A 26545-nucleotide genomic window follows, 5' to 3' on the forward strand; every position below is an offset into this window, starting at 1 on the left:
AACCTGGGAAAACATCTAAAAAAATCAAAGGCAAAGAGAAAAGAGAATACATAACATTGGAAAAAGCATACAAAAAATGATAATTAAAAGAAAAAGAGAAAAAGAAATTCAGAACACTCAGAAGAACTTACATAAAAACAAAAAAAATCAAAGAAAAAGAGAAGAGAATAAAGAGCGGGTCCCGACGCTTCCCTTGTTCCTAGTATTGTGTGATTTTTGACTTTGGACTTTGGCTATATTTGAGTGATAGTGATGACTGAAAAGCTGGTATTCAGCCCAGTTCTGAACTTTTTGAGCAGATCACTCACTGAAGGGGTGAAATTCGATCAGATTGTGAAAAGCGCAATAAACTATTTCGAACATGTCATACAAGCTAAAAGACCCTTCACAGCGAGTTGGACATTCAAAGTCGGATGGTTTCGTATGCCAAAGATGAGGACAACATTACTGAAATACGCAAGTCGCTGGTCTCTGCGGAAAAGCAAAATGTCCCGATCCCGAAATTTGTGATATTTAGTCCGTGTGAAGTACCTGCCATCGGCGAGGCAGTTCACGCTACAGTGGTGTCCAAAGTAAACGAACTATCTAGAAAATTTGGTGGATTTATGCTAAATACTAGCCGCTCTACAGTCATCCTGCCAGACAAATCTCAATCGTCCCAAACCGCACCCCCGAGGCCGCTTTACTCTGTGATACTCAAAGACCCTCCAACAGACTTAAAATGCCCAAGCGAACGCAAAGCATTTATCGACAAACTATGCCCATGTCCAGACGGCGATATAACCGAGCTACGCCGCTCTAATACGGAGTGGAAACTCGTGGTTCGTTCCAAGAAAACCGCGTCCCAGATGTGCGAAACCGTCGCTCAACATCTCCCTCAAGGAACCTGCTTTTTCAGCTGCGATCAAACGAGTGCCGGAGGATCTAGACGAACAGTCTCTAAAAGAGATAATCCCCAAGTGCAATAAAACCCTACAGTGTGGCAAGTCTCGAACATTTAAAGTCTACTTTCCGACACGAAACGACCTCGATACCTTTCTTAAAGTTTCAGTGAAAATCGTATGTGAACGCCTCCCAGTTGATGAGTTCGTGTTCTTGCCTCGATACTGCTTGAATTGCCACGCAATCAGTCACCTAGCTGCAGATTGTAAGAACGGTTCTTTGTGCTCCAAATTCGGCTCCGCTGATCAAAAATTGACGTGCAATACCTTGTGTCAGAAGACAGACTTTTGCGTTGGTTGCAAGAAGCAGGGTCATGCTTGCTATAGTGTGAAGTGCACGAAAAACCGTTAACCCTCGAACTAATTACCTCGTCACTAACTCTTCTATCGTGGAATATAAAAGGTTCTTTTATTAATAAACTTCCGCTTCTGGAAAGCCTCCGTTCTGAGTTTAGTGTGATTTGTCTCCAGGAACATTTTGTTACTAAACATGGTCTGAACATACTTGAGCTTGAGGATATGACAACTTATTGTGTACCTGCTAGACAGCTGAACAATAGAGGCCGACCCTCGGGTGGACTTGTTACGTTTGTGAAATCAGCTCTCCGTTCTAGTATTTTCGAAGCAAATGATTATTATCTAGCTGTGAGTGGATTGTTCTGTGTGTATTAGAGTGTATCTTCCCACAGACTACAATAACGACCAGTCTGAGCGCTTATTTGCTCTATCTTGTGAAAAACTAGGTTCATGTATAGACAAAATTCGGCGCTTAGGTTTACCTTGCAATATAGCCAGTGACTTTAATTGTAATCAGTCCGAGCCGAATTCTCAAGCGTCACCGCGTACAACACTAGTTAAACGCTTATTTAGTGATTTCTTGTGTGTTTTAGATAAATCGTCCGATTTAGGTATGTTCACACGTCCTCGCGAACTTCCAACCTGGACCACGTTGTAGTATCGTCAGATTTGCGAGCGGGTATAGTAAATGTTGTGTATGATTATCAGTTGTCTGATCATCTTCCCATAACTTGCTCTGTCGGTATGCCATCTTCTGGTTACCAAACCCCACCTCTTGCTCCTTCAGCACCTCGACACCGTCGTGACTGGTCGAAAATAGATCAAGACCTATTCATCGAGTCGGTAGATTCAGTCCTGAATAAAATCAGCGTCCCATTTCATCTCCTTCAGAAGTCACTCCAGTTACTTCAAAAAAAGGTTTCGATTTGTCTAGATATATATTGTACAGAAATCTGCCATGCTCTCCGCTTCGCAGAAAAACAAGCTGTTCCTTTGCAACGAATTCGTAAAGGAATCATTCCCGGGTGGTCGTCAAATCCAGATCTCGTCATTTCATGTAGTCAAGCAAAATTTTCGTTTTCAGTATGGGAAGAGTATGGACGTCAGAAAATGGATCTTGTGAACAGCATACGGATCTTTAGGAAGCAAAAGTTTTCTAAGGCCCTGGATCGGCATCGGAAAAATCTAGTCAATCGTTATTCTGCCCATGCCAAACAAGATAGAAATATGATCTTCTAGTTTGTCTCTCGGCCTGCAACAAATTCTTCGTCACCATCCCCAGCCGACATCCCTGAAGATGAATGGTGTGCCTATTATGAATCGGAGTTTTCAGTCCCTGACCCCCTCCATCGAACAATCTTACGAGGCTGCTTTAGATCAGTTTCTATCTTCTCATTCGGATGAAGATTTTATCGTCAGTACCCGTTCTGTTGAAGATGCCATCAGTAGACTCAAATGGAAAGGCTCATCGGGCATTGACGAAGTCAGTGCGATCTACTTGAAACGCGGAGGTAAACTTCTCGAGGCACATCTCTCTGTGTTAATGCAGATGATTTTGTCTCAAGGGATTGTTCCTGCCTCTTTCTGCATCGAAGATCTGACTCCCATTTCTAAAAAGGGAAAATCTGAAATTCAATGTACAGCATTCCGTCCAATAAATTGTAGCTACGTCACTGTGCAAGCTCTTCGTGTTATTGTTTATACAGGAACTCGAAAAAGTATGCTATACTACCCCGCATCAGTTCGGCTTTAAGCAAGGAACTGGATCTACCGATGCCTTAACAGTCGCTGCTAATGTCTTGATAGATGCCGAATCTTCTGGAGAGAGCCTTCCTTTGGCAGGACACGACATTAGACGCACATTCGACTCTCTAATCCATGCTGCGATGCTTCTGAAGGTCAGTAAACGTGGGCTGAATCTAGCTGTCTTTCGTTCTCTCAGGAATCTGAATTCTATATTATGGATCCGACTGAAGCTACCTCCTGACAAGGGTTTGACCCCCATTCCGCGCAGCCAACTAGTTCCAGTCAAGAAAGGAGCGCGTCAAGGAGCATTCACCTCTCCCGACCTTTTCAATAACTGTGTCCTTGATGCACAAGATCAATGTCCATCTTCGCTGATTCTGTGATCTGCTAACTTGTCTTTGGTATGTTACGCGGACGAAAACTTCCACACCCGAAAACTTCTCCTCGAACAGCTTCAACGACGGATTTGAGCGTCATACGGTTCAATTGTATTGTGTAAACTCCAATTCAACCGGATTCTTCTAGTAAGCTTGTTTAACACCATCGCTCTTCCTCACATTTTATATGCCACGTCCTTCTGGAAACTCTCAATAAAACTGACCAGAATAAAATCAGAGCGATGTATTTTCGTTTAGCGAAGTATTTGCTTCGTCTACCTCCGTGGTATAGGAATTTGCATGTAATTGAAAAATCTAAAGTCACAGACCCTGACGTCACCGTCGCTAGACGGATAGCGAAGCATAATAGAACATTTCGCCGAAATCTACACGAATAGTCCCATCTGCTCATTCAGTGATTCAGTGATTCGTTTTCTTTGTTGGTTCAGTTTGTTGTAGTTTGTATCTTCTTTTTTATTTTTTTTAAATGCTCCGTCTTGTTGTGTGTTGATTTGACGGGTTTTTCAATAAATAAATAAATGTAAGCATTAACAATAAAATATATCTTCCTAAGTATTTATAAATCAGGTCATAAATAAAATCTTTATTGTTGTTTTAAAAATAAGGATTTGCTCCACCTTTGGGGTTTTAACTCTTACTTTTAGGGACTAGTCATTTTAATACCCTTCTAACTGTTTTTGAGCTTGTCCACCGAATCTGAGTAACTCCCATGGTGTTCAGGCAGTTCCATTTTCCCCATTTAAAGGAAAAATTACAGAAATAATTTTCCCATAATGCGGTATTTCTTTTGACTTGTTTCTCTATCACAAAAAGATCTAAAATCTTTCTAAAGAATGTCTATTGTCACAGCTAAAATTTATTTTGTTAAATAATCGTACTTTAAAAAAATAAAACTTCCATGCTAAAAATACCGAAGATATGAAAAGACATATCATAGGTATAAAAGGTATATAAGGTAGAAAAGGTATATCATAGGTATAGGTATAGGCATAGGTATAGGTAGAAAAGGTATATCATATTATCTCATTTTATCTGTGATAATCCGTATACCTTAAAGACATCTCTTAAGTAAATACACATTTGTTTTACTGTTGTTTAAAAAAACACAACAAGTGCGATGGGTGTTTCAATGGTGCAATGGTGCAAGGTGTTTCAATGGTGTGAACGGTGTTTTACACGTTTATATACTCCTAGTGCACAGATGAAATAAATTTAATTTTTAGTTTATTTACTTTTATTAGTTATTTATTTTTATTTATATATTTTTATATATTAGTTTTTATTCTAACTTACTGAACTTAAGGTTTATTTTCCCGTGAAAGTGTTGATATTCCATTTTGTTGTTTCATGTTATGACATGATGTTTCAAAAAAATCAACGAGTGTGAAGTGTGTTTCAATGAAATTCTGTAAATACTTTCAGCAAGCAACTCTGAGAAACTCCAGATTTTAGTAACAGATTACATTTTAGTAATCTGTTGCATTTTAGTAACAGATTAATTTTTCAAATGAATTTACCAATTTGATTGGCCACTTTGATTGAATTCTGAACTGGATTGAATTTACCAATTCGATTCAGAATCTGTCAAATATCTTTATTTGAAAGTATTAGATAATAAAAGATGACTGAGTCAAAAAACTCTTAGGTAAAAATTGGCTACAAGTTAATACAAAAGATGTTCGTCGTATCCTTGATTCACAGCTTTTTTTAAAACAAAACAGATATAGTGAAGGGCGCAAAAATGTTCACAAAGTCAGTTTATTCAATTGATCAAAAACGAAACAGCAAAATAATAAACGTCAGACGGTGTATATATTATCGTGAATGTTCGAAATACCTTTTTATTTCTCCTTGAATTTAGTCAGCGTTCCCAGTCAACTTTTTCAATTTAATACAAGGTTTGACGATGACAGATTAGCTTAGGTTAGATTAGGTTTAGTTTAGCTAGGTTAGGTTTATCTTAAGTTAGGTTTTTAACCCATTTCTGATATTTATAACCAAAATTAACCTAACCTAACTTTAACTTTTACAATCAGAGCTTGCACAAAACTGAAATAGCAGACTCGCAAAGTTAATTGAATTCAAGCAGAAAAAAAACGAATTTCGGAAATTCATCGGTGAATGTCGACATTCACCAGATTTCGGACAGTCACGGTTTATTACACATTTTTTTTCCAGCGGGTGCGTTATTCAACCGTTCAGTTGTAAGGTTTCAGCAAAGCCGTTAAACCATTACGACGCATGAATTACGGTGGATGAATCTGACGGAAACGCCAAAAGCATTATTTTCTCACGGAAACGCAAATGAGTTAAAAAAAAAAAAAAAAATTTACTCAAACGCGGAAAAGCTGTGAAGCGCGTTTCAAGCCTTAAACGATTGTTTAGAAACAGTTGTTCGTACACCGACGGTTATTTAAAACAACCTTAAATGAACGCTATAGCATATATATAAAACGCTAAAACAACTTTGATGTTAAATCCCATTTCTGACAATTCCTATGAATAAGAAGAAAGTCATGAAACGAAATTTGAAAAAAAAAACTTTAAATATGTAAAGAATAAAGTGTGAAACGTAAAAAGCGGATTGAATCAATCGATCAAGCGTGCTAAATTTAAGCTGACGGTAAAAAATAATAATCATAATGCCTCAATGAATCAAACAATGTTTTATGAAGAGCCATCTACTTTATAGCTGATTAAAAATATAATCTTCAGTATATATAGATGGCAATAAAACATGGTGAGCATAGACAACGAGGAAGTAGGAAGCTTACTATTGTAAACTTAACGATAATGCAATCGTAACAGTAATACTAAAACGGGAACAAAAAAAAATATGACTTTGCTCCCCTTGTAGCTGATGGAAATAATGAATATAGAAAAAACTCTATTTTATTTACTTAAATTTAGTTTCGAAGTGAATTTTTTTGTGCTGCATCATCCAAACATTAAGCCGTGAGATTTATCACCCAAAAATTACAGCCTTGATTCAGATTGAGACATTAGATGTCAGTCAAATTTCTTGAGTTAGAGTTTCCACGTGTGCTTCTTCTTGCAGAAAAACGCAAAGTGACGAGCGAATCTAATTTACCAAAATGCACACAACTTAAGAGAAGCCCGCAGATTCTGACTCCCCAAAATTCATATAACAATACTAATTAAAAAAATGGACAATGAAGAAAGAAAATATATAAAACAAATTAATTAGAGGCATAGTTAATTCTTCCACATTTAGTCTCTTTTATAATAATAATAAAGTTAAGTCTAGTTAAATCTCGCATCGGCTGGTGGATTTTACACTCACCCAAAAGAACATTTTTGGCTACGTTCTGATTTCTCCGTTTTAACGTAAGCAACTGTTTTCTGTTGATTCTATTTAAACGGGGGAAACTCCCCTCATTTTCAATACGAAAAATTAAGCGATAAAAATGGGTTTAATTCAATCCCTAAAGATTAGAGTTGCATGATGAGTTTTTCTGGTACGCAAAATTTCAAGAACATTAAAAACACCAATTGACAGTGTTGACAAATCTTGAACGGTACCAGTTATATATCACATACATATTATATACAAAAACGAAAAAAAGCCATGTCCATTAAAAATGTATTGGTCACTGATCTCCACATTGCCTGATGTTCAGCGGTATTCATATTTGAAATGGTCACATATTCCAAATTTTCTTTTCAAACTCATCGCCAAAAGAATTTCCAAAACAATTATCCTTTCCCTGATTACCCCCATTTCATACTTGCGTACATGATTCCATACCAAATAAGGTAATTGCATTATTTTATTGTGGCAACACTGTAATCTCCAATAGCATTGAATCATTCATTTCGACTGAAACTCAGTAAGATTTCTTTAAATAACTCAAAAAATTCCGTTTTTAAAAACTTTGGTAATTGTACTTATTGATTGTTCTTTAGAACATACTTTCTAAAAGAAGAAGTGTAGTTTTCAAAAAACACCCTAAAAGCTTACTTAGCTTTTAGAAAGACAGCAGATAGAATTACATTTTCACATTTTTAGCTTTCATAAAAATACCAAAATATCTTTACTGTATGTAGTAAGACATATTATCTAATTTGTACCGTTATTTTCACCATCATATTTTGTAGAACATATCATGTAATTTGTATATACACCATCTGTACTAATTTACACATGGTATTATTTGCAAATCCTCCTCTGAGGAATTGTATTTACCAAGGTTCAAATCGGAATGTTTCTCATTCTCTTATTTTGTGCATTTTTTCATTACTTGCTGTTTTCTGGGAGGATTATTTCCCCCTGTCGTCTGCCGGTATCCTTTATTCCCAGTATTATGACCTTTCGTATCTGAATAAAATAAATCTGTAGACAATACCCAAAGATAGTTCCAATTCATCTTGCTTATTCACTCAATAACAAGAGAATCTATCTCATCTTCTTATTTTTATATATTTTTCACGACTTCTTGTTTTCTGTAGGGGGCAGCACTCTCCCTTTCCCCCCCCCCTGCCAAAGTTGTTGATTTCTAGTATCCTATTCTTTCTACTACTACTGTTACTGGCAACTCATTGTAGCACCAAGCCACCTGACGCCAACACAGCTACACATGCTACTCCTCCATCCCAATTCTGTCATCCTTCTTCCGCAGAATCTGTCCCAGTCATCTCAGCCTTTCCCTCATTATAGCCTTATTAAGCGGGATTCTACAAAATCCACGTCCGTCCTTCAGAGGGAAACTGCAACAAGGCATCATATTTTTACAAAGGCTAAAATGGGAATATTATCCCTTTATTGTACATTTTTCCATGACTTTTTTATTTCTGGGGGGAGGGGTTCTTGCCCCCACTCTCCTTTAGGTATCCTTCATTTAGACTATCCTAAACTTTTGCATCTGAATAAAACGAATCTGTAGACAATATCCACATAAAGGTCCAATTTATCTTGGTTATTCTATTAATAAAAAGATAATCTTTCTCATCTTCTTGTTTTATACATTTTTCATGACTTCTTGTTTTCTATGGGAGTTGGCACTCCTCATTACCTTCCCCCCTCTGCCAGCGTCCTTGATTTCCCCTATCCTATTCTTTCTACTGCTACTAACAACTCATTGTAGCACCAAGCCACCTGACGCCAACACAGCTAGACATGCTACTCCCCCATCCCAATTCTGTCATCCTTCATCCGAGGAGTCTGTCCTAGCCATCTCAACCTTTCTTTCATTATAGCCCTAGAAAGCGGGATTCTAGCAAATCCTCCTCCGTCTCTTGGAGTACCCATACTTCAGAACCATACTGGATCATCAGTGTCATCACAGAAGCTTCCAATATTCTAATCTTGTTTCACAGAGACTTATCTCCCTGTTTTTACAAACTCTTTCAACTGTTGGTCTTGGCTATTCTACTTTTATTATCTCCACCCACCGTCTTTACTAGTAATACAACCTACGTGAGTTAATCATCTTACTTATTCCCCTAAAAACAAACCTCAACTATTTAATTATTAATTCCCTATTGTGTGAAAAAAGTAATGAAAAATCAAATTTTAAAGTCAACTAACTGTGGGATCATTGTGGGATCAAATTTTAAAGTCAACTAACTGTGGGATCATATTTTAAAGCCAACTAACTGTGGAATTATTGTGGGATCAACTGTGGAATCAAATTTTAGAGTCAACTAACTGTGGGATCATATTTTAAAGCCTACTAACTGTGGAATTATTGTGGGATCAACTGTGGAATCAAATTTTAGAGTCAACTAACTGTGGGATCATTGTGGGATCAAATTTTTAGAATCAACTAATTGTGGAATCATTGTGGGATCAACTGTGGAATCAAATTTTTAGAGTCAACTAACTGTGGGATCATTGTGGGATCAAAATTTTAAAATCAACTAACTTTGGGATCAAATTTTAAAGTCAACTAACTGTGGGATCATATTTTAAAGCCAACTAACTGTGGAATTATTGTGGGATCAACTGTGGAATCAATTTTAGAGTAAACTAACTGTGGGATCATTGTGGGATCAAAATTTTAAAATCAACTAACTGTAGAATCACTGTGGGATCAACTGTGGAATCAAATTTTAGAGTCAACTAACTGTGGGATCATTGTGGGATCAAATTTTTAAATTCAACTAACTGTGGGATCATTGTGGGATCAAATTTTAAAGTCAACTAACTGTGGGATCATATTTTAAAGCCAACTAACTGTGGAATTATTGTGGGATCAACTGTGGAATCAAATTTTAGAGTCAACTAACTGTGGGATCATTGTGGGATCAAATCTTTAAAATCAACTAACTGTGGAATCATTGTGGGATCAACTGTGGAATCAAATTTTAAAGTCAACTAACTGTGGGATCATTGTGGGATCAAATTTTAAAGTCAACTAACTGTGGGATAATATTTTAAAGCCAACTAACTTTGGAATCATTGTGGGATCAACTGTGGAATCAAATATTAAAGTCAACTAACTGTGGGATCAAATTTTAAAGCCAACTAACTGTGGAATCAAATTTTAGAGTCAACTAACAGTGGGATCATTGTGGGATCAAATTTTAAAGTCAACTAACTGTGGGATCATATTTTAAAGCCAACTAACTGTGGAATTATTGTGGGATCAACTATGGAATCAACTTTTAGAGTCAACTAACTGTGGGATCATTGTGGGATCAAATTTTAAAGTCAACTAACTGTGGGATCATTGTGGGATAAAATTTTAAAGTCAACTAACTGTGAGATCAAATTTTAAAGCCAACTAACTGTGGAATTATTGTGGGATCAACTGTGGAATCAAAATTTAGAGTCAACTAACTGTGGGATCATATTTAAAGCCAACTAACTGTGGAATTATTGTGGGATCAACTGTGGAATCAAATTTTAGAGTCAACTAACTGTGGGATCATTCTGGGATCACATTTTTAAAATCAACTAACTGTGGAATCATTGTGGGATCAACTGTGGCGTCAAATTTTAAAGTCAACTAACTGTGGGATCAAATTTTAAAGCCAACTAACTGTGGAATTATTGTGGGATCTACTGCGGAATCAAATTTTAGAGTCAACTAACTGTGGGATCATTGTGGGATCAAATTTTAAAGTCAACTAACTGTGGGATCATTGTGGGATCAAATTTTAAAGTCAACTAACTGTGGGATCATATTTTAATGCCAACTAACTGTGGAATTATTGTGTGATCAACTGTGGAATTAAATTTTAGAGTCAACTAACTGTGGGATCATTGTGGGATCAAATTTTAAAGTCAACTAACTGTGGGATCAAATTTTAAAGCCAACTAACTGTGGAATTATTGTGGGATCAACTGTGGAATCAAACTTTAGAGTCAACTAACTGTGGGATCATTGTGGGATCAAATTTTTAAAATCAACTAACTGTGGAATCATTGTGGAATAAACTGTTGAATCCAATTTTAAAGTCAACTAACTGTGGGATCATTGTGGGATCAAATTTTAAAGTCAACTAACTGTGGGATCATATTTTAAAGCCAACTAACTGTGGAATCATTGTGGCATCAACTGTGGAATCAAATTTTAAAGTCAACTAACTGTGGGATCATTGTGGGATCAACTGTGGAATCAAATTTTAGAGTCAACTAAGTGTGGGATCAAATTTTAAAGCCAACTAACTGTGGAATTATTGTGGGATCAACTGTGGAATCAAATTTTAGAGTCAACTAACAACTAACTGTGGGATCATTGTGGGATTAAATTTTTAAAATCAACTAACTGTGGAATCATTGTGGGATCAACTGTGGAATCAAATTTTTAAGTCAACTAACTGTGGGATCATTGTGGGATCAACTTTGGAATCAAATTTTAAAGTCAACTAACTGTGGGATCATTGTGGGATCAAATTTTAAAGTCAACTAACTGTGGGATCATATTTTAAAGCCAACTAACTCTGGAATCATTGTGGGATCAACTGTGGAATCAAATTTTTAAGTCAACTAACTGTGGGATCATTGTGGGATCAACTGTGGAATCCAATTTTAGAGTCAACTAACTGTGGGATCATTGTGGGATCAACTTTGGGGTCAAATTTTAAAGTCAACTAACTGTGGGATCATTGTGGGATCAAATTTTAAAGTCAACTAACTGTAGGATCATATTTTAAAGCCAACTAACTGTGGAATCATTGTGGGATCAACTGTGGAATCAAATTTTAAAGTCAACTAACTGTGGGATCATTGTGGGATCAACTTTGGAATCAAATTTTAAAGTCAACTAACTGTGGGATCATTGTGGGATCAACTGTGGGGTCAAATTTTAAAGTCAAATAACTGTGGGATAAACTGTGGGATCAAATTTAAAAGCCAACTAACTGTGGGATCAACTGTGGAATCAAATTTTAAAGTCAACTAATTGTGTGATCATTGTTGTGTCAACTGTGGGAGCAAGTTTTAAAGCCAACTAACTGTGGGATCACTGTGGAATCAACTGTGAGATCAAATTTTAAAACCTACTAACTGTGGGACCAAATTTTAAAGTCAACAAACTGTGGGATAATTGCCATGCACAAGACAAAATTTGATACAGAACAAACCCAAATTACCACAAGTTATCATTACAGATCACCGTTATTGGTAAATTAAATCAGATCCAACATCTATATCTTTCGATATCCTGGTAACACGACAGAACTCCAATGCGTCGAGATAAAACCCGTTAAGAATACAAAATCTCTACGCACAATAACCTAGCGACGGACTCAAGATAAAACTCACAAGTTATTATTACTGGCAATTACTATTTTCCACACATAATTTAGATTTAATTATTATTAATTACTTTATTTCATCTTTTTAAGTGCAAAAAAGATATGGCTAGCCTAAAATAGCTAAAAATATGTTATCCTATTATTAAGTAACAACGTGCTGTGCCTTAAAAAGCTGTCTGTACTATTTTAGGGCCCCGCTAGAAGAAAAGAAAAAAGCCAATAAAATGCAAAAAGAGGACAAATCCGTGCTACCCACACAAAAAAGTGATTTTCCTTGTTGTTCCACAGAGGTTGTACCGGGTCTTGGCCCAGAAAAGACATATCTGCGACACTAGCTGTTACTGCCCCACAATTGTTGTTTGAGAACCAGCCAAATTTGTTTTGTCCGATATCCTTATAATATTAATGTAGGACCCGCTCCATCTTCTCATGCAGATGATGGATTGGGTATGAACACTCAAAAAAACCAACTCGGATACCCACTTTTACTTTCCACAAAGTGTATTTGCTATCCATGGGCACCCATAAGCTGAATTCCAGGGGGGGGGGCAAACCTCATCTAATTGGCACTTTTAATGCTATATAATAGAAATCTCAGAACAAATATATAAAAATAAGGCAGTATCATTCAGCCAGTGGGGGCGGGAGCACAGCCTCCCACAAGGTGGGAGGCTGCAAGCTTTTAGTACGGGGTTTTGAGCAAAAACCTTTCTAGTGGTGTAATTTTGTTTTGATCCGACACCATTTTCGAGGAATTTCCGACTGTTTCTCAAGATTCCCATAACTTTGTTTTGTAAATAATATTTTACTATCAAGATTAATCGAAATAGGAGTCACAGTTCCTGACTCAGCTACAAATGGCGATTTTTACTCATCAGGTAGTTTTCTTTTGTTTATTTCAAACTCGTTCCTTAATTTTTAGTTCCTATGGGTCGTGGTTCATCCTTCACTAGGTTACAACCAACGAACTTACAACCTACAACCAACAACCAGCCAACCAACTTACAATCCACAACCAACCAACTTACAACCTACAACCAACCAACCTACTTACAACCAACAACCAGCCAACCAACTTACAACCCACAACCAACCAACTTACAACCAACAACCAGCCAACCAACTTACAAACCTCAACCAACCAACTTACAACCTACAACCAACCAACCAACTTACAACCAACAACCAGCCAACCAACTTACAACCCACAACAAACCAACTTACAACCTACAGATTACAAACTATAACCAACCAACCAACTTAGAACCTACAACCAACAATCAGCCAACCAACTTACAACCCACAACCAACCAGCTTACAACCTGCGACCAGCAACCAGCCAACCAACTTACAACCCACAACCTACAACCAACAACCAGCCAACCACCTTACAACCCACAACCAACCAACTTACAACCTACAACCAACAACCAGCCAACCAATTTACAACTCACAACCAACCAACTTACAACCTACAACCAACCAACCAACTTACAACCTACAACCAACTTACAACCTACAGCTTATAACCTATAACCAACCAGCCAACTTACAACCTACTCGCTACAACCAAGAAATCAAGGTACCATTTTTGTTCAAGGACCATGTACCTTGATGCTATTAGTAACGTAACATATGTCATTATAAGTGAAACCAAGATGCAAGCTCGATGGTTCTAGATACCTTCACATTATCAAAGACTTAGACGTTATTAGCAGTGTAGAATATGAGCATATGAAAGAAATACTACCCTGGTCACATATTGATATATTGTTGTTCAGCTCCTTAATTTTGTCATTGTTTTATTATTGCTCATTATATTAGTATACTTTTTTATATGTTATTATAATATATTACCATTGATCATTATTTATGTTATATCGTTAGCTATTTTATTATGAGTTATTATTGTTCAGCTTCACGTTCCTTAGTTTTGGAATTAAAGATATACAGGTTGGATAGAAACCCCCTACTCCGTAAAATAGAATCGGTTGGTAATACATATTATATCTTTGTGACATGAATCATAAAGTCAGTTATCTGTAAAAAATATGATAACTATACATTTACAATTACTGACATTAGACCAGATTGAAAATACATGCAAGTGCAAGATTTGTAGGTCGCTGTAGTCCTTCCTTCCAGGGTCCATCCGTGGACCGTGGAATGAGAACTTACGAAAATTTCTTTTTCGTAAGTTCTCATTTACATGTTACGAAAAAAAAACTTATAAAACGCAGAGTTACAAAGAAGGTTAAAAAAATTTTTTTTAACGCATACAAATTTGTTTATATTCATTTTCTTAGGTTTTGAGGTGTCGCACAAACATTTCGAATGGGGGCAGATTCAAAACCCCTACCCCCCACCCCGGATGCAACTTTTACTGCCAGAATATGTCGCGCTTTTAGACATTGAGAACGATGCCTTAATGATTGTCTAATTTCAATAGACAAAGAACAACTTAAATAATATGTAAAACCATAGGCTTGCACATATTAATGTTAGATTAAATTTAAAATGCGTGCAAGTGATAGATTTGATCGTAAAGGTAGCACCCATGATCCATCCTTCACTAAATGCTTTCATTTTTGCAGTTAGACTTAAAAGATACGTTTTAGTACTCTTAGATGTCGGGTATGACGGTTTAATTCCAATAGATAAAGGAAAACGTCAATAATCTATAAAAACGTCTTTAAAAATCCATAAAAATGTCTTTAAAAATCTATAAAAACCTAAAAAACGTCTTTAAAATCTGTAAAAACGTCTTTAAAAAACTATAAAAACGTCTTTAAACATCTATAAAAACATCTTTAAAAAACTATAAAAACGTTTAAACATCGACTTTACATTAGATTCACAAGAAATACAAATGATAGATTTGGTCATGGAAGTGTACGTGACCGTCCTTCCCAGGAAAAAATTGTATTTTTGCAGATAGGCGCTTGAAATGTCCATATTAATTTTCTTTTAATGGAAAATGTGATTAAATAATTTTTCTCTATATCAGAAAGCTTTTTATGAGTGTTTTCCTTTTTTAGTTAAAACCAAGAGAAATTTTTTAGAGCTAATTTGCATGTGGAAATTAAAGATCAATGCGTTTTACATATTCGGAAAGAGAAAATGAATGATCCATAAAAAAGCAGACTCTTTCGAAGTACATATCATTATCAAAATCAGATTTTTCTAATTTTTACAGAAAAAGGGAAAAATAGTTAAGAAACAAACAATCAAAACGAAACAAATAAACAATAAAAAAAAACAAAAAAAAAAAAAAACAATCAAAACGGCAGAAACAACTGACCTGTAAAGGCGTAAAGGCCACACTGGAAGCAGTTCCGGCAACTTGTCGCTTCACCGTTGTAGTGCCACCGTATGCTTGTGTTTTCTGCAAATTCTTTTGCAATGATTTCGAAATTCGTACTTTTGTCTTCTCATCCACAGTTGGTCCTCTTAATCTACCCGGGCCACCTTTTCCCATCATCCCCCGTGTATATCCAAGGTCGTCTTGATATGCATCTTCTTCGATCTGAGTAAAGATGAAAATAGTAGGTCTTTCGTGAAATAGAAAAGCACTAGCAATATTTATAAAGCGTTGTTTTTATAGCAAATAAAAGAGGGAGGTTGGAGATGAGGAAGGGGCAACCGTTCTCCTATACCGAATAAGTTTTGCTCATCTTGGGGTTAAATGTTGCCGTTGAACGTCATAATAACAGCGTACCAGAGATGAATCTGGAAATCACGAGGGATTGCATGTCAATTTCTACCTCCGCTATCTCTGTAGGTTCAGAAGCCAACTGGGAAAATACCTTTCAAACTACTTCAACAAACTCCTTGGAGGAACTCCAAAAGTGTTGTATACTTTATGCGTTAACAAGCGAAAAATACGAGAAATGCCATTGTCGTAGTTTCTAACATTCAAAAAAGACTAAGGCTTGAGTAAAGGACATTAAAGAAAGCCAAGCAACAATTGAAAACGTGAGAGCTGTTCTCGCGGCAACCTGATAAACGTGCTCCCCCCCCCCAGCCAATTATAAAAATTATTGAAATGGTCCTATTAACTCCAAAAATAAACTCCAAAAGTGTCGTATACTTTATGCGTTAACAAGCGAAAAATACGAGAAATGCCATTGTCGTAGTTTCTAACATTCAAAAAAGACTAAGGCTTGAGTAAAGGACATTAAAGAAAGCCAAGCAACAATTGAAAACGTGAGAGCTGTTCTCGCGGCAACCTGATAAACGTGCTCCCCCCCCCCCCACCCAATTATAAAAATTATTGAAATGGTCCTATTAACTCCAAAAATAAACTCCAAAAGTGTCGTATACTTTATGCGTTAACAAGCGAAAAATGTGAGAAATGCTATCGTCTTAGTTTCTAACTTTCAAAATAGACTAAGGCTTGAGTAAAGGCCATTAAAGAAAGTCAAGCAACCATTGAAAACGTGAGAGCTGTTCTCGCGGCAACCTGATAAACATGCTTTCACCCCCCCCCCCCATTCCAATCATGAAAGTTGTTAAAACGAATCTATTTGTACACCCATTACTATAGAACTGATAAACCCATTCGTTACAACTTTCCCCTTCATATTTCGGAGAATTGCCTTTATTTTCTAAAAAGAAATTAGATTCTACGGAATCTGCGATCGATCTGAAATCAACGATTTTTAGCCTTCGTGCATTTACATACGTTAATTTACTGGAGACCTCGGAATTTTTGAGGAGATACAAATTTTTTTACAGATTTTAAGCAGTGCTTTCTTTGTCCCTAACTCATTTTTGGCGGAATCCTTGGATTTCAAATTTTTCCGTGAAATTTTGGGAAATCTCCAAGGAATTGGAGGATAGCGAAAGCACAAAATCCAAGCAGCAGTACAGCACATCAACGAGGACTAGTTCCTACTAGTGTCCCAATTCATCATCATTGTTATCATCATCACTGCTTACATTTACATTGCTCATGATTTTTATTTTAAATTGAAGTACCTAGAGGAACATATCATTCGTAAATACTTTGCATCCAGACTTCTAATATTTCTCCATTGCTTTTGAATATTTTCAGAAGATTTGTCTATTTTACATATTTCCGAACTATATTTTATTTAAAAGAAAACGAAAATAATTTGTTTTTTTTTATTTATTACAATTTCGAAAAGGCATTGAAATTTTCCTAGCTGCTTTGAATTGGAGGAACCAAAATATTTTCTATACGTGGGTTAAAGATGAAACCTATATAATTGACTAGGCTTCTGATTAGTTTTATTTTAGTTATTTTAGTTATTTTAATAATCAGTATGAAACCGATATGCAGAAAAAAAATTAAAATAAGTAACCTATAACAGAAGTGTTCCAGAATCCACTTAGCAACCACATTACTTTAACATTCTTCAAGTTTGGGTCCTTCATCTCTCTCATGAGACTTGTAAGAAATGTTGGTCCGAAACTAAGTAAGTAGTAAGATTAAAACTTAAATCGAACAGGAATTGTTCCACATAGGACGGGGGCTACCCCCTCCTCACCAGGGGCTCATTTTTCTTGGGTACAGGGGGAGGGGGGGGGGGCAACCGCCTCCTCCACACCAATGTTTGCCTCCCTCCCATCCCCACCTGAAATTTAGTTTCTGCAGCAAAATCTTGTAAAGATTAAAATAAGCCTGCATAATTCAAGTATCCAGAGAAACAGGTCAGTTTTATTTAGTATATCTTTGCCTTTAAGGTAATATATGACCAACTTTTCCGTTTTCACTGTCATTTTCACTTGATTTGGGAAAATGGACTCCATCGTAGCCCCCCCCCCCCCGGGTTTTGACAAAATTACGCCACTGCTCTTCAATACCATAATCTCTCTGCTAATGTTTTTTAGTACTTTAAAAAAGCTTCTTAATCTACTTAAATTGCCATTATGTTTAAAAAGTAATTCAAAAAGTGAAGTATTGACTTAGTGAGGATACCTCAAAGAACTGAGGTATTGAAAAGGGGTACACCCACGCTCTTTGCGGAATAAGTTCTTTTCGTAATAATTTATCAGTAGCCATGATCATAAAACAATCAATTAACTGGTCATACAATAATATAAAATAACAAAAGACCTTTCTTTTGCAACTTCTACTTAAAAAAATTGAAAATTAATTAATAAAATTAAACTCAGGCGTTATTTTAATAAACAATATGAAACCAATCTACAGAAATAAAATTTACAAAATATGGCCAACAGAGGTGCTCCAGAAGCCACTTAGCAACCACTTTACATTAAGTTTTCAATTTAGGACAATCTTTAATCTCGTCAGAGTTGTCAGGTAACAGCGGACTGAATAAACACCCAAAGGCCATTCATACACAAACAATTTGAACTGCACACAGATTTAATTGACGTTATGATTCAGCTAACGCTTAAATTTAAATAACACCAGATACGTGCATAAAAAATAAAATCCAATTTCGAAGGTAACTAGAGCACGCAGCTGAGTTCAAATAACTTAAATTATTTCGAAATTTAGCCAATAAAAGCACTTCATTAACAATTCTTAGCGGTATAGAAAAACCGCATTGGAATTGGAGCATGCTTTGAAGCCTCCTGTAGTGGCACAGTGGGTTTGATCTCAGCTTGGTAATATGGGACCCAGAGTTCAAACTCAGCAGAAGCAACACACTGCAGGGCTCAGAATTTGATTTCGGTGATGAGATTACGAGGAGTCTCCACATTAATCCAAACAAGAAGAAGAAGAATAAGAAAAAGCATGTGAAGAAGGGTTTTTCTTCTTTGACTATTTGTAGACGTTATGTATAAATTTTACGTAATTCCAGGCTTTGCGGCAAATGATATCAAATTCTGAGTCCTGCAATACCATGCAGATATTAATAACCCTAAGCCACCACCATTTGGTCGAAATTTTCGACCTGACCAAGTCAAAACTAACAAATCAAAAATGAGAATGGGTCTAGGGTGATGTTTAATTATTGAGGCTAATTTTTCACTTTTTTGGCTAATAAGTCTTCGCTAATTTTTTAATCTTCTTATCGAAACAATACTTTTTCGCTAATTTTCCGCTAATAATTACTCAAATTGGGGATACAACTCCGATAAAAATGCATGCCTCTTTTCGCTTTATTGACGTATCTCAGGAATATAGAAATATTCCCTGCTGTCGACAGAATAAGTGCAAGGAAACAATAATTAAAAAATGACCATTTATACATTTTGTTAAGCCTAATATTAAAATCGTTTAATGATGTAATGCGTTTCTGGCGTATGCACTGTAGCGGTTTTTGTACTAATCGATATTCTCCGCGCACTACATACATAAGTGATAGGTGCTGTTTTGACAGGAGTGAACTTTAATAAGTCCGAACCGACTACTTCTTCCCAATTTCTTAAAATACCGGTTCAAGTCTGAACCGACTACTTCTTCCCAATTTCTTAAAATACCAATACAATATCTTACTATTACGCCATCTAGCTGTATTTTTCAGATCCTCAACATTTTCCGTGCATTATCATATGATCCGTCACTTACAAACTAATTGTGCAAACCTCATCTACTATTCTACCATGCATAAAGCGTCTTTGCTAATATTCTTAGATACGCTTCCAACTTTCCTCTCTAAGACTTCTTCTGCTACCTCAAGGACCTATGAAATCCTTGACATTGTTGTTGATTGTGAGTAATGATTACAGAACTGAGGCATTGATGTGAGTACATTAGAAGTGTCTTTAAATATTTGAGATAAAAAAGGGCTAATGAAAATAATTTACGTAAGTTTATGTAAAGACTAATAATTTAATTTACTAAGCCTAAAGTAAAACCAAAAACCAGACTCTACTTTACACCAATAAAATACTTTAAAACAATAAAAAAGACGTTAAATCAATAAAAGAAGCATATAAGACCTCACCGAACTCCAGTCGATTGTACTGCTTTCTAAGTTCAGACTGAGCCAGTCTTTCTTTCTGCTTCCGAACGCGCGTCCCGCCACATCTTTTTCGTGGAGCCTCAATTGGTGAAGGCACATCTTTCACACTTTTCACAGGGGGCGACTCCTGGAATCAATAATATTTCAGAATAATAGTTATTATTCAAAACATACAATTGAAAATACATTAATTCTTTAATTGGTTTTAGTTAAAGTTTGATGTATTTATTTCGGTTTTTAACTACACTTAAAATACAAGTTAGGTATTCAGTATTAGTTTTTAACTCATTTTTTCCATCATAATTTTATTTTAAGCGCGGGGGCCGGGACAAAAGGTTGTCTTTTAAATTTTCATAAAAAGTTAAAAATAAAATTTCATTTAAAAATATTAAAAAAACAGTCCGAAACATTTCATATAAATTTTATTATAAAATCTATCAAAATAAATAGTTTAAATTTATAGATTATTAAATTAAAATTTTTTTAATGAAAAAATTAATCTGATTAAAATATAATAAATTATTAAAAAAAAAGGCCAATGATATTATTCTTGGAGTAAAACTTTTGCAATCAAGATTTTATTTTTCTCTATTAAACTTTAAAAATAATTTAGACTATGTACAATTTCGGGAAAGTTTTATTGAAGGCTATCCTAAAATCGAGTTTATAATATCAGCTTAAAACAAGCCATGTTTCAAACTTCACTCTATAGGCACAACAAAACATGTATAAGCTGTTTCTCTTCAAATAGAAAGTTTCTAATAAAGTTTCCTTTAGATATTCAATGTCAAATGTGAGTTAGGCTTTGGGAAATTTAGAAGACCTATTTTGATACATTCTTCTAATATCTAGTTCCTAATAAAAGTGGGTCAAGTCTGTCAGTTGAATTTGTGGATCCTGAAGTTAAAACGTTATTCTTGGATGAAAATGTTATTATGTTTAGGCTATCCTGTTCTCTTTTTAAGCAGAGGCTTTTTTTTCTTAAATAAATGTTTGTAATAACGTTTTCCTTTTTCTTAAATGCATTAAATGTAGAACGCAGTTAGACTTTGGACAATTTCGGAAATATTATTTTTGATACAATATCTTAATATCCAATTAATAACTTCAGATTAAAACAGGAATTATTTAGAAAAAAACTATAATAAAAAAACAAAATGTCTTTTAAGTTTTTTTTCTTGAAAAAAAAAATGTTTTAAATTACCATTTCTTTTTTTTTTTCAATTTATACACTTTAGAAAGTGAGTAAAGTTATGGACAGTTTCGGAAGCCTTTTTATTGCCATTTTTTTCTAATATCATATTAAAGCTGTTTCTCTTCAAATGGAAAGTTTCGAGTAAAGTTTCCTTTAGATATTCAATGTCAAACGTGAGTTAGGCTTTGGGAAATTTAGAAGACCTATTTTGAACATTCTTCTAATATCTAGTTCCTAATAAAAGTGGGTCAAGTCTGTCAAACGTTTTATTGAAGGCTATCCTAAGATCGAGTTTATAATATCAGTTTAAAACAAGCCATGTTTCAAAATTCACTCTATAGGCACAACAAAACATGTATAAGCTTGTTATTCTTGGATGAAAATGTTAATATGTTTAGGCCATCCTGTTCTTTTTTTTTAAGCAGAGGCTGTTTTGTTTTTTTTTTAAATAAAATGTTTGTTTTCCCTTTTCTGAAATGCATTCAATGTAGAACACAGTTTTTGGACAATTTCGGAAATATTATTTTTGACACGCTATCTTAAGATCCCATTAATAACGTCAGCTTAAAACAGGCCTTATTTCAAAAACCTCTCTAAGAACAAAACAAAATGGCGTATAAGTTGTTTTTCTTTAAAAAAAAATGTTTTCAATTACCATTTCTTTTTTTTTCAATTTATATAATTTCGAACGTGAGTAAAGTTATGGACAGTTTCGGAAGCCTTTTTTTTGCCATGTTTTTCTAAGATCATATTAAATCAAATAATTATCAGCTTAATATATTATATATTTTATTGTCATTAATGTAAATAATTATCATTAACAATTATCAGCTTAAAGAAAACCCGTTTTTGAAAATATACGTATAGACAAAACAAAATATATAAAAAGTGTTTTTCTTGAAATAAGACATTTTCAATTACGCTTTCTTTGTTTAATTTATTCGATTTCCAATGCAAGTTTTGGTTTGGAAGATTTAGGAAATTTATTTTTGATACAATCTTCTAAGCCTTAATTTCGAACGAAGAGGTATCCAGATGGTTCAGTTTTGCAAGGCCTGTGATAGGAATTCAGTTGAAGGTCTTAAGTGAAAAAAGAGAAAAAATGATTAATTTTCTTATTGAAAGCAAATTTGCTGAAAGTTTCTTAAACATTATTTCAATGAAATTGGCGTTGATACGAAACAGTCGTTAAGTCGTAGTTAAGAGACACTGCCCTTTTCTCCTCCTCACATATGTAGCATCGGTTTTGTATAAAAAAATGGTCTAACAAGGACATTAAGGGTCGATTAAGTCTGTGCGGTATACTAAAAAAAAAAATGAAGTAGAGATACTTCAAAATAAAACTTAAGGATCTCTCTCTAGCTACGAGTTAAAACATAATTATACTCAATAAGAAAAAAAAGAAAATTCAATTTAAAATACAACCAAGCCTGGGTGATAACATCTTCTATTCGGGGTCGGGTGAGTGCTACATAAAAACGACGGTACACGGTCCTAAGAAATTTAATTTCGAAACTTGTGCTCCTAAGAAATCTATGTTTATTTTATCTATACTGTTTATAGAATTAAACTACCAAACAGGCCTACATATTATATAATTTATTCTAATGTCTGAAGGCTACTTATCTACAGACGAACTTTCCCTTATTATTTTATGATCCCCACACAGGAAAAAATTACGGAGTTTCTTTTCTTACCCTTTCCAAGCTGGTCAAGAAAGAAAAATGAGAAACCAAAAAAGCAGTAGGTAAAAAAGAAGCAAAAGGAAGAAAGAAGAAAAGTGAAAAGAAGGAACCAAGAAAATCAATAGTGTTGTTAGACAACCCATTTACCCAATCTAAAACTTCATCCAGGGGGTTCATTAGCTTAATCTCAACTAGAAAGCAATTCAAAAAATATATATATTTGTTTTTTTTTTCGTATCAATAAAATGAGAATAAATCAATGTTCCGTCAAAAACTTTACAAACTATAGTACCGAAAACTGACAGATTATGTGCGTTATTCAGGTGTTGCAACACACACAACACTAAAAAGTTACGAACTGACTCTTTTTTCAAACATAATTCAGAAAGTATGTGAGAGAAAGTGAGGTAGTCCCTGAATTCATGGATAAAACCCTTCTAAATTCGTTCTCACTAGCTAACTTATTCTCAAAAAAAAGTGGTCAGTAAAAACCAAAAAAGAAGAACTTGTTCATGGCACTTGATCAAAAAACAAACCTGGAGCTTGTCAAGCTGTTTGACAATTTAGGTAAACATTTCCATTCTGTACTGTCTAACGGGACTCTCATGAGAACTGTCAACCTTGGCAGCTCGAGTACACTTTGTAGCTACAAGACGGGCCACTTTGCGACGCAAATCAGGCGGAGTATTTTGAACAGTAGGACAATAAAAAACTTGCTTTTGACTAAATCCACTTTAGACTTTTCGCTGTTGACCAAGGAGAAGGAAGTTACAGGCAGTCATTTTTGAAAGAATTGTTAACCCACCAGCAACACCTAAATCCATGATACGAGATGAAATGACAATCTAGGGTGTATGCATTGCAATTGATCAATCTGTAATCCTCTTTAATAAAATCATTTTAGAGCATTATAATTAAGAGGGAGAGAAGTATAAATATAGATAAAAGAATGTGAGGAGTGAAGAGAGAGGGAGAAAGAGAGCGGAGCGTACTAATAGTTAACAAATAAATGAGAGGGAGTGGCGTTAAGACCGACCGAGGGAGAGAGAGAAAGATCGCGAGCATGTTTTTTTTATGCATTTTTTTCTTATAAATAATTATTTACTCTTTTTTCTTTTAATAAAACTACTCTCTCTTTTTTTCTTTAATCTCTCTTTTTTTTTCGTTCACCAAAACTACAGGTGAACAATCACTCTTTTTTTCTTTGCTAAAATGTAAAAAAAAAAAAAGAAAAAAAAGAACAATGGGCTTGTTCAGATTATATTACTTGAGTAAATATTCTATGTACTGTTTAAAAAATTTAATTTAATAAACCCCAAACATAATTTTAAAATTAAAATGCTGGAGTTTTTGAGCAATTGTTTTTTTTGTTTCCTTAGTTTAATTCAATATCAACAGCAGTTTTATCAGAATCGACAACCATAAGAAATAGTAACATAATTAGAATAAACGTAACTGTACTGATTAATTTAGATTATAATTATATTAAAAATTATTGTTACTTTATAATTTGTTTTAAGAAAATTAGTCAGATCAATTTTTTTAATAAATTTATGTTTAATTATAAATTTAAAACAGTTAATTAAATTAATTATTGTCTACAGTGTTACATTTTATAACATTTCAATTAATAAAAGTATAGATTTAAATTTTAAGTATCAACAACAACTTTAGCTTATAGTACATAGTTAAACGATTCATGTGATTTGGTCTCAGACGGGAGCGGGGAAGATTTTCCAGGGGTATTTTTTCGAAGGAAACGTTTGCAGGAGTAACGTTTCATGGGAGATAATCCTCGAGGGGGGGGGGGCTGGCTAATACGCATTACACAATTTCCCTATAAAAAATTCCTGTACTTTTAATTATTACTTTTTAAAATAAAAAAACATAACATTAAAATTCTTAAATTATTATACAAATTAATTTTTTAATTTATTTTATTTTTCAAAAATAGTTATCTTCACTTTAATATGTTAATTAAAATTAGTATCGTCAACTGTGTGATACTTTTTTTCATTTCATTTATAACAAGTACATATATATTGTAAAATGTATACTAATTTGCAAACAATTTTTTTTCAAACATATATTTGTAACGAATAGTATAGAAAGATTAACAATCTGAGCTTTAGATTTGAGTTGTCAATAAAAATATAGACTTATACAATTAAGACTAACGCTTAAATTTCAAAATTCATCAATCCTTGGTTCTACAATTCAGACTAACAATTAAATTTAAAAATTCATCAATCCTTTGCATTTTCTTTAGTTAGAACATACAGTCAGATGTAAAACAGTTCTGATTTTCCTTATTGCATTGATTATACTAAAAACAAATTTTTTTAAATTATTATAAGAAAAATAGCTGAGTGCTGTTATCTTTTTTTTTTTACAAGACCAATTTCTTTTCTGCTACCTCTGCACCCCCCACCATGACAAGTACCAATTTAGACTACATTTAATAAAAAGAACAATGAGTAACTATACTAACTGACACTATCCGGTTACTTATAACCAAACAAACGCCACCCAAAAAGACCCCGAGAATTATTGCTCACCAACACACGTCGGTTTATGTAATATAAACACAGGTTGTACAAAACCTTAAGGAGTTAATGTTATTCGCCCCGGGGGCTTTGGATATATTTCATTCCTAGGTACAAAATTTTTAGACATTTTATCTATTTTTAATAAAATTTTTTTTAATTGAAAAAAAACTGTAATTGTTTATTGGGAGGAGCCTCTAGGTATTGAAAAACTAGCTGGTCACCCTCCGATTAATAATTAATTAATAAATAATTAAATAATAAATAAATAATAAATAATTAATAAATAATTAATAATACATTCTTTAATAGAAGCCTCAAAGTTTAATTTGACATTTATTCACCCGCTAATCCACTCTGTTATAAAAGCTTAGCAAGCTTTTAGCAATTGTGTCAAAAGTGTAATAATGTCAGATACGAACTTTAGGTGAGACCACAATGAAATACAGAAGTAAAGATATTGATTCAACTAAACATTTTATTATTTTAACTGTGTTATTTAATTTTAAGAAACTTTACTTTCATTATCTTTGGACTAAAACATTTAAACGAATAACGGGACGAACACGTTAATAAATCAACAACAAACCCAGGAGTTTGGCTGTTGTCGGCTCAAAACCAACCTGTTACATATTATTTGAAATAAATTATATTAATTTTCATTAATTTTAAGCTTATCACCATTTAATATACTAACGTAACTAACCGTCAAGAAATAAAAAACCACAAAACCGAAGTTTGTCAGCGTCAATATTATATCTAATCGTTGATAAATTATATGATTTCCATTTACTAAAGTAATCATCGTTTAAGATGGTATTGGTGTGACTAACAAAAAATAGGACATCCACGATCGACAGCTAACAAAGGCAGCGCTCATCTCATAACTAGTAGGAGACACCTTAGCTGCAATAAATGTAATTCAGGTTTTAACGTTTCAGATTGTAAAGGAGGGACTAACAAAAAATAGTAAATCCAAAATATAACCAGAAATTTGGCAGCAGTCGGCTGACAAATTATATATAATACCTTAACTGCCATTAAACTTAATTCACGTGTTATCGTTTCAGATTGGAATGGAGTGAATAACAAAAGTTAATAAATTATAT

General features: G+C 34.3%; 1 pseudogene; it reads right to left on the reverse strand.

The window, feature by feature from the left end:
- Positions 1–26545, reverse strand: part of LOC148942328 (U4/U6 small nuclear ribonucleoprotein Prp31-like) — a 67118-nt pseudogene that overhangs the window by 361 nt on the left and 40212 nt on the right.

This window comes from Artemia sp. Qi Xiang Cuo, chromosome 17, assembly GCF_049724085.1.
Source record: "Artemia sp. Qi Xiang Cuo chromosome 17, ASM4972408v1, whole genome shotgun sequence".
NCBI classification, from domain to species: domain Eukaryota; kingdom Metazoa; phylum Arthropoda; class Branchiopoda; order Anostraca; family Artemiidae; genus Artemia; species Artemia sp. Qi Xiang Cuo.